The sequence below is a fragment of the Carettochelys insculpta genome, chromosome 16, assembly GCF_033958435.1.
Source record: "Carettochelys insculpta isolate YL-2023 chromosome 16, ASM3395843v1, whole genome shotgun sequence".
Taxonomy (NCBI): domain Eukaryota; kingdom Metazoa; phylum Chordata; order Testudines; family Carettochelyidae; genus Carettochelys; species Carettochelys insculpta.
This window is the reverse complement of record NC_134152.1, coordinates 706,904-719,358: the sequence shown is the minus strand read 5'-3', so window position 1 is coordinate 719,358 and position 12,455 is coordinate 706,904. Positions and strand designations below refer to the sequence as shown.

The 12,455-nt window shown below is 43.5% G+C and overlaps 1 protein-coding gene across 1 annotated transcript in view; it reads left to right on the top strand.

The window, feature by feature from the left end:
• JPT2 (Jupiter microtubule associated homolog 2) overlaps window positions 1-12,455 on the top strand; it is a 32,568-nt gene that overhangs the window by 11,367 nt on the left and 8,746 nt on the right. The gene's annotated exons all lie outside the window — the stretch shown is intronic.

The window sequence follows — 12,455 nt, the reverse complement described above, 5'->3', positions numbered from 1 at the left end:
TACTGTTGCATATCATGCAAAAAATTATTTGGATTGCAAGAAAAAGAGCAAACACTATGCCAGATATCATAGCTAGGGTATAGAATATTTTAGTTCCAAATGCACCAAACCAAGACCACAAACTCCATAGTTCGGTTTGATGTAGCTTAGTAACCTTTTTTTTTTAAAAACAATGATCCTGGCTTGGTCTTCAATGGCTGCTGACTCGTCAGATATATATACACACGACATTTTTCCCACCAGGGCACAAACTCCGCCCTTACTGGCTAACATGTAGTCTAAAGCCATTCTATTCTGTAATATAGTTTGGCGTATAGCTTGTATTTAGTCAATATCTCATACTTTGGACCGTGGCATTAGCTATTTTTTCCAGTGTGGCTGAGAGGAGTTGGATTTCTTATTGTTATCCCAACACCATATGCAGGAAGTGTTACCCCCCGCCCCCAAAAATCTCTGCCATTCTGAAATTTCCCTGATGGTATGTGTTTTCCCTCTGTGTAATTGTTGTTGTACCGCAGTTGCTGGGTAAAGAGCAGCCGCATAACAAGTTCCTCCCCAGCAAGGAGGGAGGTGCTTATAGGCCTTATTTCCACATATGAAATAATGGCCTACCAAGGTGGTATAACCTTGGTAACAGTGGTGAACTCAGCTACTGTTCACAATATCCCATAAATGCAGTGCCCTGTGGAGTAAGGTTGGGTTTCAAAACTAGTGTACGGTTTGAAATGCAAGCTCCGTTTACTTTAAATTCAACTTCACAAGCACTGTTTTTCCTACAGGATGTATAGTTCCATTACAAGTCCAGCAATATTGTCTCTTTACAGGGGAGATCACTTGCACAAAATCAGTTCAGTTACGCCATATATCCTGCAAAGTTTTGTTACCTTTTAAGTTCAGAAAAAAATGGAGTTAAGGGTACCAGTATCATTGGTCTAACTCCAGTAGAACGCAAGGGAACATGGCTACAAAATCCAGCAATGAGAAACGTTTAGGTCTTGTCTGATTTGGTCTATGAATAATAGAAATACATCCTCTGCTGTGGTGGAGTACAGGGTCCGAAGGCACAGAGAACCTAAATATACCTTCATACTTAATTTGGAGTGGCAAATCCTCTTCGCTGCAAGGGAGAGGTTTACTAGTACATCACCTTACAGCATGAGTTGGACGCAGGGGTGCATCAGCCTTTAGTAGTCTCAGGAGCTATAGTCGTCTTACAATGAGACGTGTGGACCCAGGTAGGGAGTCCTTGGCACTTAACAGCAGTATTAGTGGTGAGGAGGATCTGAAATGGACCCTTCCAGCAAGGTTCCAGTGCAGATTTCCTTTGATGTACTTTCATGTGCAACCAGCCTCCAGGTTGCAGGGAATAACAAGGCTCTTCAGGATCTCTAGGGAGTGCTTCCTGTACCTGTGAATGAAAGGCCTTGCAATAGTTTAATAATGCTTCATCAGTCAAATGAATATTAATTTTTGATGCTGACAGTGGCGGGGAGGCAAGAATTGTCATAGGCCTTCCCATTAAAATCTCATGTGGGCTGAGTCCTGTTTTTCTATTGGCAGTAGATCTCATGCTCATCAAGGCTAATGGTAGGGCATCTACCCATTTTAGGCTAGTTTAGCACACTTTTGCAAGCTTGTTCTTTAGAATCCCATTCATGTCTCTCCACAGCTCCTGCTGATTGTGGGTGGTACAGGCAGTGAAGATTCTGCTGAATTTGCAAGGCGTTGCATATCTCCTGCATAATCTGAGCTGTAAAACGAGTCCCTCTATCACTGTTTATAGTAGTGGGATTCTAAACTTGGGGGTGAAGTTCTTTAACAGAATCTTGGTTACAGCTTTAGTATCCGTTTTAGTGGTAGGGTAAGCATCTACCTACCCCGAAAACATAAACTATCACAAGTACATATCAATATTTACAATATTTCTGTATTTGAATGAAATCAATCTGGATATTTACAAAGGGTCCTCATGGTGGTGGATATGTTGCCCTTTTTGTCTTCACAAGTCTCCCAGTATTATGGGCCTGACATACTGGACAAGCCTGGAAATAATGCTGGGCTATAGAGGGAGAACTTGGAGCATACCAATCAGTTTGAATGGCAGTAATCATCTCCCCCCCCCCACCCCCTGTGCTTACATGAGCCACGCCATGGTGCGCGCGAGCAAGATAAGGGAGAAGAACCTGGGGCGCAACCAGGCGGCCATCCAGGGAGCGCCAATGGTGGTCAGGATGCAAAAGTGCATCCATCCAGTCTCCAGGTGGCCTCTTCTGAATCTGCAGCCTGATCTTGGAATAGTGCAACATCATTGAGTTGCAATAAGAGACTGGGAGCCTATAAAAATAGGAAATAGCGAAGCAGCCTGAGTGGGGGGCCCACAGCCTTAGCTGCAGAATCAGCCAAGGCATTTACATGTGTAACTTCATCATGAGGGGTCCGGTGGGCAATGCATTTAACAGCAATAGCAGCTGGTAACTGGAGAGCATCTAATAGAGCAGCAACATAAGATCCATTTTTGATGGGGGTTTCTGTGGAGGTAAGGAACCCCCGTTGTTTCCAGAGTTGGCCATTGTAATGGGGTTCAGGGGTCCCCCAAACACTGCATCCCATCTGCAGGTAGGAGTGACTTTCATTCAGCAGGTAGAACAGGAAGCTTATTAGCCGACAGGGCACAGCATCTTACAGAAGAGTCAGTACAGCAGGCAGAGACAGCCAGCCCCGTCCATGTTGGGGAGAGGAGGCCCCGAGGGGTCCCTGGGGCTGGGGCCTTGCCCCCTCCTTTGTCTGTCTCTCTCTCTTCCCCCAGCCCAGACTAACTGCTTTCCAACTCCCAGTTCCAATTCAAACCCCTCAGGCTCCACCTCCTTCTTTGTCTGAAGTCCAGAGGTGTCACCTAGGTTACCCTTGGCTGGAGCCGCACACCCTCTGCGAGCCACTCACTTATCCCCCACGACATCACAGCCATAATCATGCACAATGCCAAAAGCATAGCAGGAATCTGTATAGATGGTGACTGATTTGCCTTCAGCAAGGGTACAGGCACCAGTGAAGGCAACCAGTTCTGCAACTTGGACAGGAGTAACAGATTGCAGGGGATTGTTTTCAGTTACTGCAAATTGGGAGCAAACAGCATATCCTAATGTCAGTGCCCCTAGGTTGTTCTGTAAACAAGATCCATCAACTTAAAATACCAGCTCAGCATTGGGGATAGGGATATTTTTTTGAGGTCCACACAGGGTGAGGTCAAGTGGGTGGTAACTGCAAGGCAGTCTTGGGGCTCGCCATCAGCAGGGGTTGGAAGCAAAGAGGCTGGATTCAGCACAGGATGTTTGAAAGGTGCTGGGTCCTAGTTTTTAAGAGGAGAGAAGCCACTGCATGGCGTACAGCAGTAGTTAATGGGGATCTGAGAACAATAGCTTCAGAGGACTCAATTAGGATAGCGGCTGCAGCAACCGCTTGGAGACAAGGTGGAAATCCCAGCAGCGACCGGCTCTGGAGCACCGCTATAATATGCATTGGGGCGGTGTTTATCACCATGTACTTGTGTTAAGACTTCTAAAGCAAACCCACCCTTTTCATCACAGTAAAGAGGAAAAGGTTTAGAGTAGTCTGGAAGTCCCAAAGCAGGTGCTTGGGAAAGAGCCTGCTTGAGAAAACTAAAAGCTAGTTCAGTTTCAGGAGACCAAGAAAGAGGCTCGGGGTGCCCTTTTGGGTTAAATCTTGTAGTGGTTTTGAAATAGCTGCATACCCCAATATCCATTGTTGACAGAACCCAGTCATTCCCAAGAAAGCACACATTTGAGAAACTGTAGTGGGATGTGGGACTGTAAAGAATGGCATCTACTTGCTTAGCGGTCAAATGTCATTCTCCTGCAGAGATATCATGGCCCAAATAGTGAACTTTGGATAGATAGAGTTGCAATTTTTCTTTAGAAACCTTGTGTCCTTTCAAGGCCAGGGAAGCTTAAGATGCAGGGAATCCATTTTACAGGGTTCTAGAGAAGGAGACACTAGCAGTAAATCACCAACATATTGGATCAAAACACTGTCCCTTGAACTGGATATCATCTAAATCCTTTTTCAAAATTTGAGAAAACAGAGGGAGATTCTATGTAGCCTTGTGGTAACCTAGTCCAAGTATATTGAAGACCTTTTTAAGTGAATGCAAACAAATATTGGCTGTCCTGATGAACAGGAATAGAGGGGGAGAAAAGCTGAGCAAAGATCCACTACAGTAAAATAATAAGCATCAGGAGGGATACAAGAGAGGGTAGTGGCAGGATTAGGCATAAGAACATAAGAGTGGCCATACTGGGTCAGACCAAAGGTCCATCCAGCCCAGTATCCCGTCTGCCGACAGTGGCCAATGCCAGGTGCCCCAGAGAAGAACAGAAGACAATGATCAAGTGATTTATCTCCTGCCATCCATCTCCTGCCCTTGTTCTGAAGGCTAGGGCACCATACTTTACCCCTGGCTAATAGCCATTTATGGACCTAACCTGCAAAAATTTATCGAGCTCTTTTTTTAAACCCTAATAGAGTCCTGGCCTTCACAGCCTCCTCCGGCAAGGAGTTCCACAGGTTGACTGCGCTGTGTGAAGAAAAATTTCCTTGTATTAGTTTTGAACCTACTACCTATCAATTTCATTTGGTGTCCCCTAGTTCTTGTATTATGGGAAAAGGTAAATAATTTTTCTACAACAGGGAAAGCTATAGCATTAATAGCTCTTAGATTCTGAACAAAACACCAGATGTTCAGGCCTGGTTTCTTGACAGGGAGGATAGGAGTGTTACATTGACTGGAAATAGGAACCAAAATGCCTTGTTGGAACAAAGAAGAGACGACAGGCAATACCCAACTGTGCTGCTTTGCTAAGAAGGATGCTGCGGTATCCTTGACAACCGCTTTCTGGGGTCGAGGCAAATTTTAACTGAGTTGCAGTTCTTATGTGACCCACTTGATTAGCATGTTGGGACCACAAGCAAGGAGGAACTTGATGTAAAAGCACTTCCCTAATGTCTACAGGATCAGGCACAGATAGCAATTTAGGTTCCTTAGATTCTGTTAATGTAGCAAGGACTGCACATTCATTTTCGGAAGGGACGTCTAAATATACTCCATAGGGAGCACAGCAAATAGTGCAACTATTTTGCAAAAGAGGTCATGTCCTAAAAGATTTACAGGACCAGAGAGACTTAATAGGAAAGCATGTTGGTCCAAAATAGGACCCAAAGTGACAAACGAGTTGAGTAACCAGATGAGGGACAACCTTATTAGAAATTCCGACTGCATTCACAGTTGAACCTGAAAGAGGTGGATGGGGAATATCAGACAGCTGCAAGGTGGAGCGACTGGCACCGGTATCTACGAGGCAGGAAATAGGCTTCCCTGCAATATTACTGTTAACAAAAGGGCCAGACTGATCTATGGGTAAAAGTGGAGACATAATGAAGTTACTGTCCCTCAGGCTATCCTAACATTTGGAAAATAGCTGAGGAGGTGCTCTGGGATAAGGTAGGGGAGCAGCTGGAGGCTGGTTGGGACAGTTATTTTTCCAGTGTCCTGTCTGGCTACAGTAGTGACAGGAAGAATTATTTCTATGGTGGAAATTTCCATGGCCTTTTTCCACATCCCCCTTCCCCCTCCTCTAATATTATTTCTAGCTATTCTCTCTTCTTGGAGGCTTTGAAGCTGAAGAGCCATAAGTCTGGTCTCTGAACATTCTTTCTTCTTTTATTGGCAAGCAAGACAATGGTTTGCCACAGCAACTAATTCCTCTAAAGGTTTAGTTTGCCAGCCCACACAGATTGTGGAGCTGGTCTCCTAACTTTTGCTGCAGCCCCTGGACAAATACAGCAGCAACTGCTTCCTTTGCATTTCGGTCGGCTTGATCTATACCAGAGTGTCTTTCAAAAACATCTTTAAGGTGATGTAGGTAATCTGCTGGACTTCCTCCTGGTTTTGTTTACAATTATTGTAGAGTGTGTGTGGTTTTGTTTTTTTTAAAAGTACAGTCAGTTTTTCTAGAACACACTACTAATATAGCGTCCAGGAGGCATTGCCGTGCATCTTTCCACTGTGTCCCTTTCTAGCCCAGCTCCTGCTCTGGCCAAGTGGCCTGAGTCATCAATTGTTGCCGAACCTCGGAAGGGAGGGTGATGCGTAAAAGTTGGTTCATGTCAGACCAAGTAGGATTATAATAATTGATGATTGTTTAAAAGTTCCTCTTGGAATTTTTTAGGTTCTTCCCTGGTATTTGGGAATTCCTTAGCCAGGTTTCTCAGATCTGGTTTCCACAGGGTGTACACTGTTACCGGGTCCACAGGATCTAGTACCTGGCAAAGGGGCCCTTGAAAAGATGACCTGTCCTTCGTATGGCATGACCGAAGTCACCCCTGCAGTGGAGGACTATCTGTTTTGGGGTCTGAGCTTGCGCTTGTGCACTTACAGGAGCTGGCTGACTCTGAGAATGGGGATATGGAGGAGGCAAAGAAGCTTCTGCTGGTGGAACAAAATTAAAGGAATCTAATATGTCTTCCACTGGCTCATCATCTGACTCCCGCTTTTGAGTCAGCTCAGGGTAAAGCAGGGCAGAGGAAACTGATGGAGTGGGGGTTAATCTAGCCAGTTTTACACATTTCTTTTAATTCTTTAATTTCAATTGTTTTTCTTGGGAGTCCTTAAGACTCCTTGCCCAGGCTTCATGAAGTCTCTTTTTTTAGTTTCTTCATACCAATCAAAACATACGTCCCATTGAATTTGAGAAATTTTGCTACCTTTAGATTCTAATGCTCTCCAGAGTGAATAATTTTATCTAAGTCAAATGTGCCCTCTAGAGGAAATTGTTTGAAAGGATCATTTCTGGTATACCAGTTCCACTTATCCAAAAATACACATGCCTTATGGTCATAGTGAGTATACATATGGTATGCTGGGGTGCCTTTTGGCAGGGCTGGGACCTCCTTGGACCTACTGCCCCTCCCACCTCAGTTCACACGGGGCACTCACACAGGAATGGCTTATTGAGGATTAGGTGATCATGACTGAGGGTCAAAGCAGTGTTCTGACAGTTGCACTCACCTCCGAACGTTCGGAAGGAGTACTGTATAGGGAAAGAAACCACACAGGTCCGCTGGGTCACAAGGTTCAGACTGGACTGCTGTGGGAATGGGTTAGGGTAAGAATGGCCTAATCATTGAGCCATGAGGCTAAAAAGGCATCTTTCAAAAGGTGGAAGGCAAATCCTAGTGAGGTAAATAAAAAGGAACATAAACACTACCAAATTAAGTGTAAAACTGTAATAAGGAAAGCCAAAAAGATTTTGAGGAACAGTTAGCCAGAAGCTCAAAAAGTAATAACAAAATATTTTTTAAATACATTAGAAGCAGCAAGCCTGCTAAAAAACCAGTAGGTCCCCTAGACAATACAAATACAAAAGGAGCAATCAAGGACAATAAAGCCATTGTGGAGAGAGTAAATGATTTCTTTGCTTCAGTCTTCACGGCTGAGGGTGTTGTAGAGATTCCCAAACCTGCATCTTTTTTGTGGGAAATGAAATTGAGGAACTGTCCCGATTGAAGTGTCATTAGAGGAGGTTTTGGAACAAATAGATAATGTTAACAAATCACCAGGACTGGATGGCATTCATCCAAGGGTTCTGAAAGTTCTGCAATTTTCCCTTTGAGTTCTGTTAATGCTGGTTTGTAATCTGTCCTTTGGATCAGCTTCCATACTTAATGACTGGAAGATAGTTAACATGACACCAATATTTAAAAAGGGCTCTAGAGGTGACCCTGGCAATTACAGACCAGTAAGTTTTTAACATCAGTTCCGGGCAAATTAGTTGAAACTAGTATGGAATAAAATTGTCAGGCACGTAGAAGAATATAAATTGATGGGCAAAAGTCAACGTGGTTTCTGCAGAGGGAAATCACGCCATACTAATCTGTTAGAGTTCTTTGAAGGGATTAACAAATATGCAGACAGCGGAGATCCAGTGGATATAGTATGCTTAGATTTCCAGAGAGCCTTTGACAAGGTACCTCAAAGGCTCTTCTGTAAACTTAAGTTGTCATGGGATAAGAGGGAAAGTCCTTTCATGGATTGAGAACTGGTTAAAAGACAGGAAACAGAAGGTAGGTATAAATGGTAGATTTTTTTTTTTCCCAAATAGAGTGTGGTAACTAGTGGTGTCCCCCAAGGGTCAGTCCTAGGACCAATCCTGTTCAGATCATTTATGAATAAATTGGATAAGGGGGTGAGCAGTGAGGTGGCAAAGTTTGCAGAGGGCACTGAACTGTTCAAGATAGTCAAGACAAAGGCAGACTGTGAAGAACTTCAAAAATATATCAAACTGAGTGATTGGGCAACAAAATGGCAAATGAAATTTAATGTAGATAAGTGTAAGGTTATGCACATTGGGGGAAAAATAACCCCAATGATATTTACAATATGATGAGGGCTAATTTAGCTATAACTAATCAGGAAGGAGATCTTGGAGTTATCATGGCTAGTTCCTTGAAAACATCCACGCAGTGTGTAGAGACCATCAAATAGGATGTTAGGTATTATTAAAAAAAGGGATAGAAAATAAGACAAGGAGTATCTTACTGCCCCTATATAAATCTATGATATGCTCATATCTTGAATACTGTGTACAGATGTGGTCTCATCACCTAAAGATATCCTGGCATTAGAAAAGGGCAACTGACATGATTAGAGGCTTGGAACAGATCCCATATGAGGAGAGGCTAAAAAGATTGGGACTTTTCAGTTTAGAAAAGAGGAGACGGGGGGGGGGGGGGGGGACGACGACATGATAGAGGTATATAAAACTATGACAGGTGTGGAGTGGGGTGAATAAAAAGTTTTGTAGTTCTCTACAAGAACTAGAGGACCCCAAATGAAATTAATGGGTAGAGGCTTAAAACTAAGAGAAGAAAGTTCTTCTTCACTCAGTGCATAGTTAACCTGTGGAACTCCTTGCCAGAAGAGACAGTGAAGGCTAGGACTATAACAGCTCTTTCTTAAATTCTAGATTAAATTCATGGGGGTTAGGCCCATAAAAGGGTATTAGCCAAGGTTAGGAATGGTGTCCCTGGTCTCTGTCAGAGGCTGGAGGTGGATGGCAGGAGACAAATCACTTGATCATTATCTTCAGGTCACCCCCTCTAGGGCACCTGGCACTGGCCACTGTTGGCAGACAGGCTACTGGGCTGGATGGACCTTTGGTCTGACCCAGTATGGCCATTCCTAACAACATAAGAGGTTTCATTGACACCCCCCTCCCCTTGCTTTCAGAGTCTCCTCATATGCTGGGAGCCCTGGTGCAGCTGGAGTCAGCGTAAGTCATAGGCCTGGTCAATGACTTATACAGTGATCCTTTAGGATGACACATCCAGTCCTAGTCCCAGACCTGGTAAGTGGCTCAGCTCATCCATCCGTCAGGGAGGGGAACGGCACTGCCTTATCCTGAACAGTGCATATCAGGGAGACAGGCACACAAAAGGAAACACACTGCAGCACAGGATTCAGGATTTCTCCCTAGTCCTAACCCTGGTCAGTGTAACTGTGGACTTCAATTTACGCAAATCAGCCATCCCTACTGTCTAGACAGCTTATCTGAACCTCACTTTACACCAACACACTCACCAAACCCCTTGGAATGTCTGACCGCTTTAAAGGTTTAAAAGTCTGGATAGCGTTGCCCCAACACCCATGGGCAGTCCTCCACTGAAAACCCTCAGATTTCAAAAGGTCTCTTACCTCTGAAGTGGCGCTGAGCGTTTCGGAGGGGAACGGTCCGCAAGTCGTCAAAGTTCTAACCGGGCATTGCCATCCGAGTCACGGCACCAGAATTGTGGAAGAAACAAAGCTTCACTCTGCGTTTGGGTAAAAAGCTGCCAGACTCTTTATTAGAATATGCAAGCAGCTGCCGGGGAGAGCACCAACTGAAAGAGTTTCCCCTAGCCAGTGATAGGTGTCTCCCTGGACATCAATTTGGGCTGATATATACACTTTTACAAGAAAAGAAAACAGTAGCCACGTGACTTAGTAACAGACAAACTTCAAAGTTTACTTCCCTAATTAATGGGGAGCTGGCACTGCCTACGCCTGGCTTATCTCAAATCTGCCTGACGTTATCAGTATGCTAGAAGCTTGGGCATCTCATTTCTTGTCTCCGCATACCTTCAGCGTAGCTCCCATCATTCCTTTCAGGCTAGGCTATAGAAGCTTGACCAAACTTTTGCTAGGCCTCTGTTTTCTTACTTCCACAACAACTATACGTACAGAAATAATGGGTTCTAAATTAGCCGTTAACACTCAAGAAGGAGATCTTGGGCTCATTGTGGATGGTTCCCTGAAAACATCTGCTCAATGGCAATCTAAAAAGCTAACTGAATATTGGGAACCATTAGGAAAGGTATACACAAGACAAAATGTCACACTGCCTCTATATAGAGTTATGGTATGTCCACAACTTAATACTGTGGTGTATCTGGGGGAGAAAAATACATTGGATCTGGAGGAGGGCAGCAAATTATGTTGGGATAAGGAACAGCTTCCGTATGACACTGAAAAGACTAAGACTTTTCATCTTGGAAAATAAAAGGTTAAAGAGGGGGCAGAGGGATATGTCAGGTCTATAAAATCAGGAATAGTGGGAAGACTGAATAGGGAAATTACGCAAGAATACCATCCAATAAAATTTATAGGCAGTAAATTTAGAACTTTATTCTGTTTCAGCAACTGACTTCCATGTCCTCATAGATGTGGTATCATATACACTTTACAAACTGCTGTAGCAAAGAACTAAGTATTAAAAATGCATCTTTATTCAGAACAGTAGGTGCCACAGGTTGCTCAGCACCTTGAAGAATTAGTTAGTTTGTTTGGGTGCCTATAATATGGATTTCAAAATGGGTGCCTGAGCTGAGACACTCTAGTTCATATAGAATATGAGCTACTGAAAATCCTGAATTAGTTTAGTTTTCTTTATTTGTGGTATGTTGCAGATAGAGCAAATCTGATCAACTTTGTGTTCTGATTTTTTTTCTAATGACTTCCTACCAGAGGAGGCTAACAAGGCCCTGGACCTAATCTCTGACCCACATAAGCAGTTTAAGACAATGAAAACATTTATACTTAAGTGTTTCTGTACAGAGTCCACCTTTGTTCAATTTGTACAAAGCCTAGTACAACAGATTCTTTGTTTGAAACTGGGGCTCCTAATTAAAGAAATTCAGGTATAAATACACAAGCAATCACAGTGATTTCAAGTAAATGCATAAACAGTAAACCCCAAAATGTGCAACTTCAGGTTGCGCTTAACTTGCAGCTGCTCTGCGGCTGTCTGCCTGCCTAACTTCCCCGGCTGGGGGAAGCTGGGTGGACAGACAGCCACACCACCACAGCTGTCTGTCACCCAGCTTTCCCCAAATAGAGGAAGCTGGGCAGGCAGTTGCAAGCCATACCTCTGCAGCCATCTGCCCAGCCGCAGCTTCTCCCAACTGGTCAGCGATGTGCTGTTCAACTCCCTGGATCCCACAGTGAGGAGGAGAGCCAGGAACCAGGTGGCCGCATGGCTCCAGGCTCCCCTCAGCTAGCAGAAGCCAGATAACTGACCAGTACTGGTGCTCTTGTCAGTTTCCTGGTTCCCCTAGGTTGTGTGGGGAAATTTGACTTAGGCATGGTTTGCAAGAATGCAAACCCTGTGTATGTCAGGGCTCTACTGTAAATGTGTGCGAGATCAGAGCTGAAATCTTTTTAAATAAGAAAATCTGTAAACTGGAAACTCTTGCCTCTGTCTCAGTGATTGTTAAACATCTGGTTCCTCCATTTTAAGATTCTTCTGATGTTATTAAAGAAAACTAACAGCAGCTATTTGTTTAAATTAGACTTCAGTTTAACCATTCAAGAGATGATAAAGCATCTGTATCTAGCTAGACAGTTCAGAAGCAGGACATTAGATACCCTGCATGTTTAACTAAATGCTAGAGAAATAGCAAATTCATTCATATCAAAAACTAAAACACAATGTTGTGAATTCTGACTGACTGACTGGAATTGCAGTCTGCCAGAGAGTAAGTCTATGCCTCGGGTGGGCAGTTCAAAAAGTTAAGTCATAGCAGGTGATTTATAAGGCCACAAAGGGATTATATTCCAGTCTATCCTGTTTAGAACTGATATTTGTATCAAACTGTCAAACTTTTATTACTAGAATAATATTCTGAATATTTTATCTTTTTAGAAGAGGCAGCTGTGGCACTGGTCAGTGTTGGTTTACAAATGTTTGTCATATCCCTGTGTCAAGGACAAAACTAAGTTAGTGAATTTTAAATAATTGACTCACCTGGTATTCTTAACTCTGACCTGCAGATCTCAATTATGTAGTGTAAAAAATTGAACACTTCAAATTTAATCTTAAGTTTAGGGATGAGTGGAGAGAAATGTG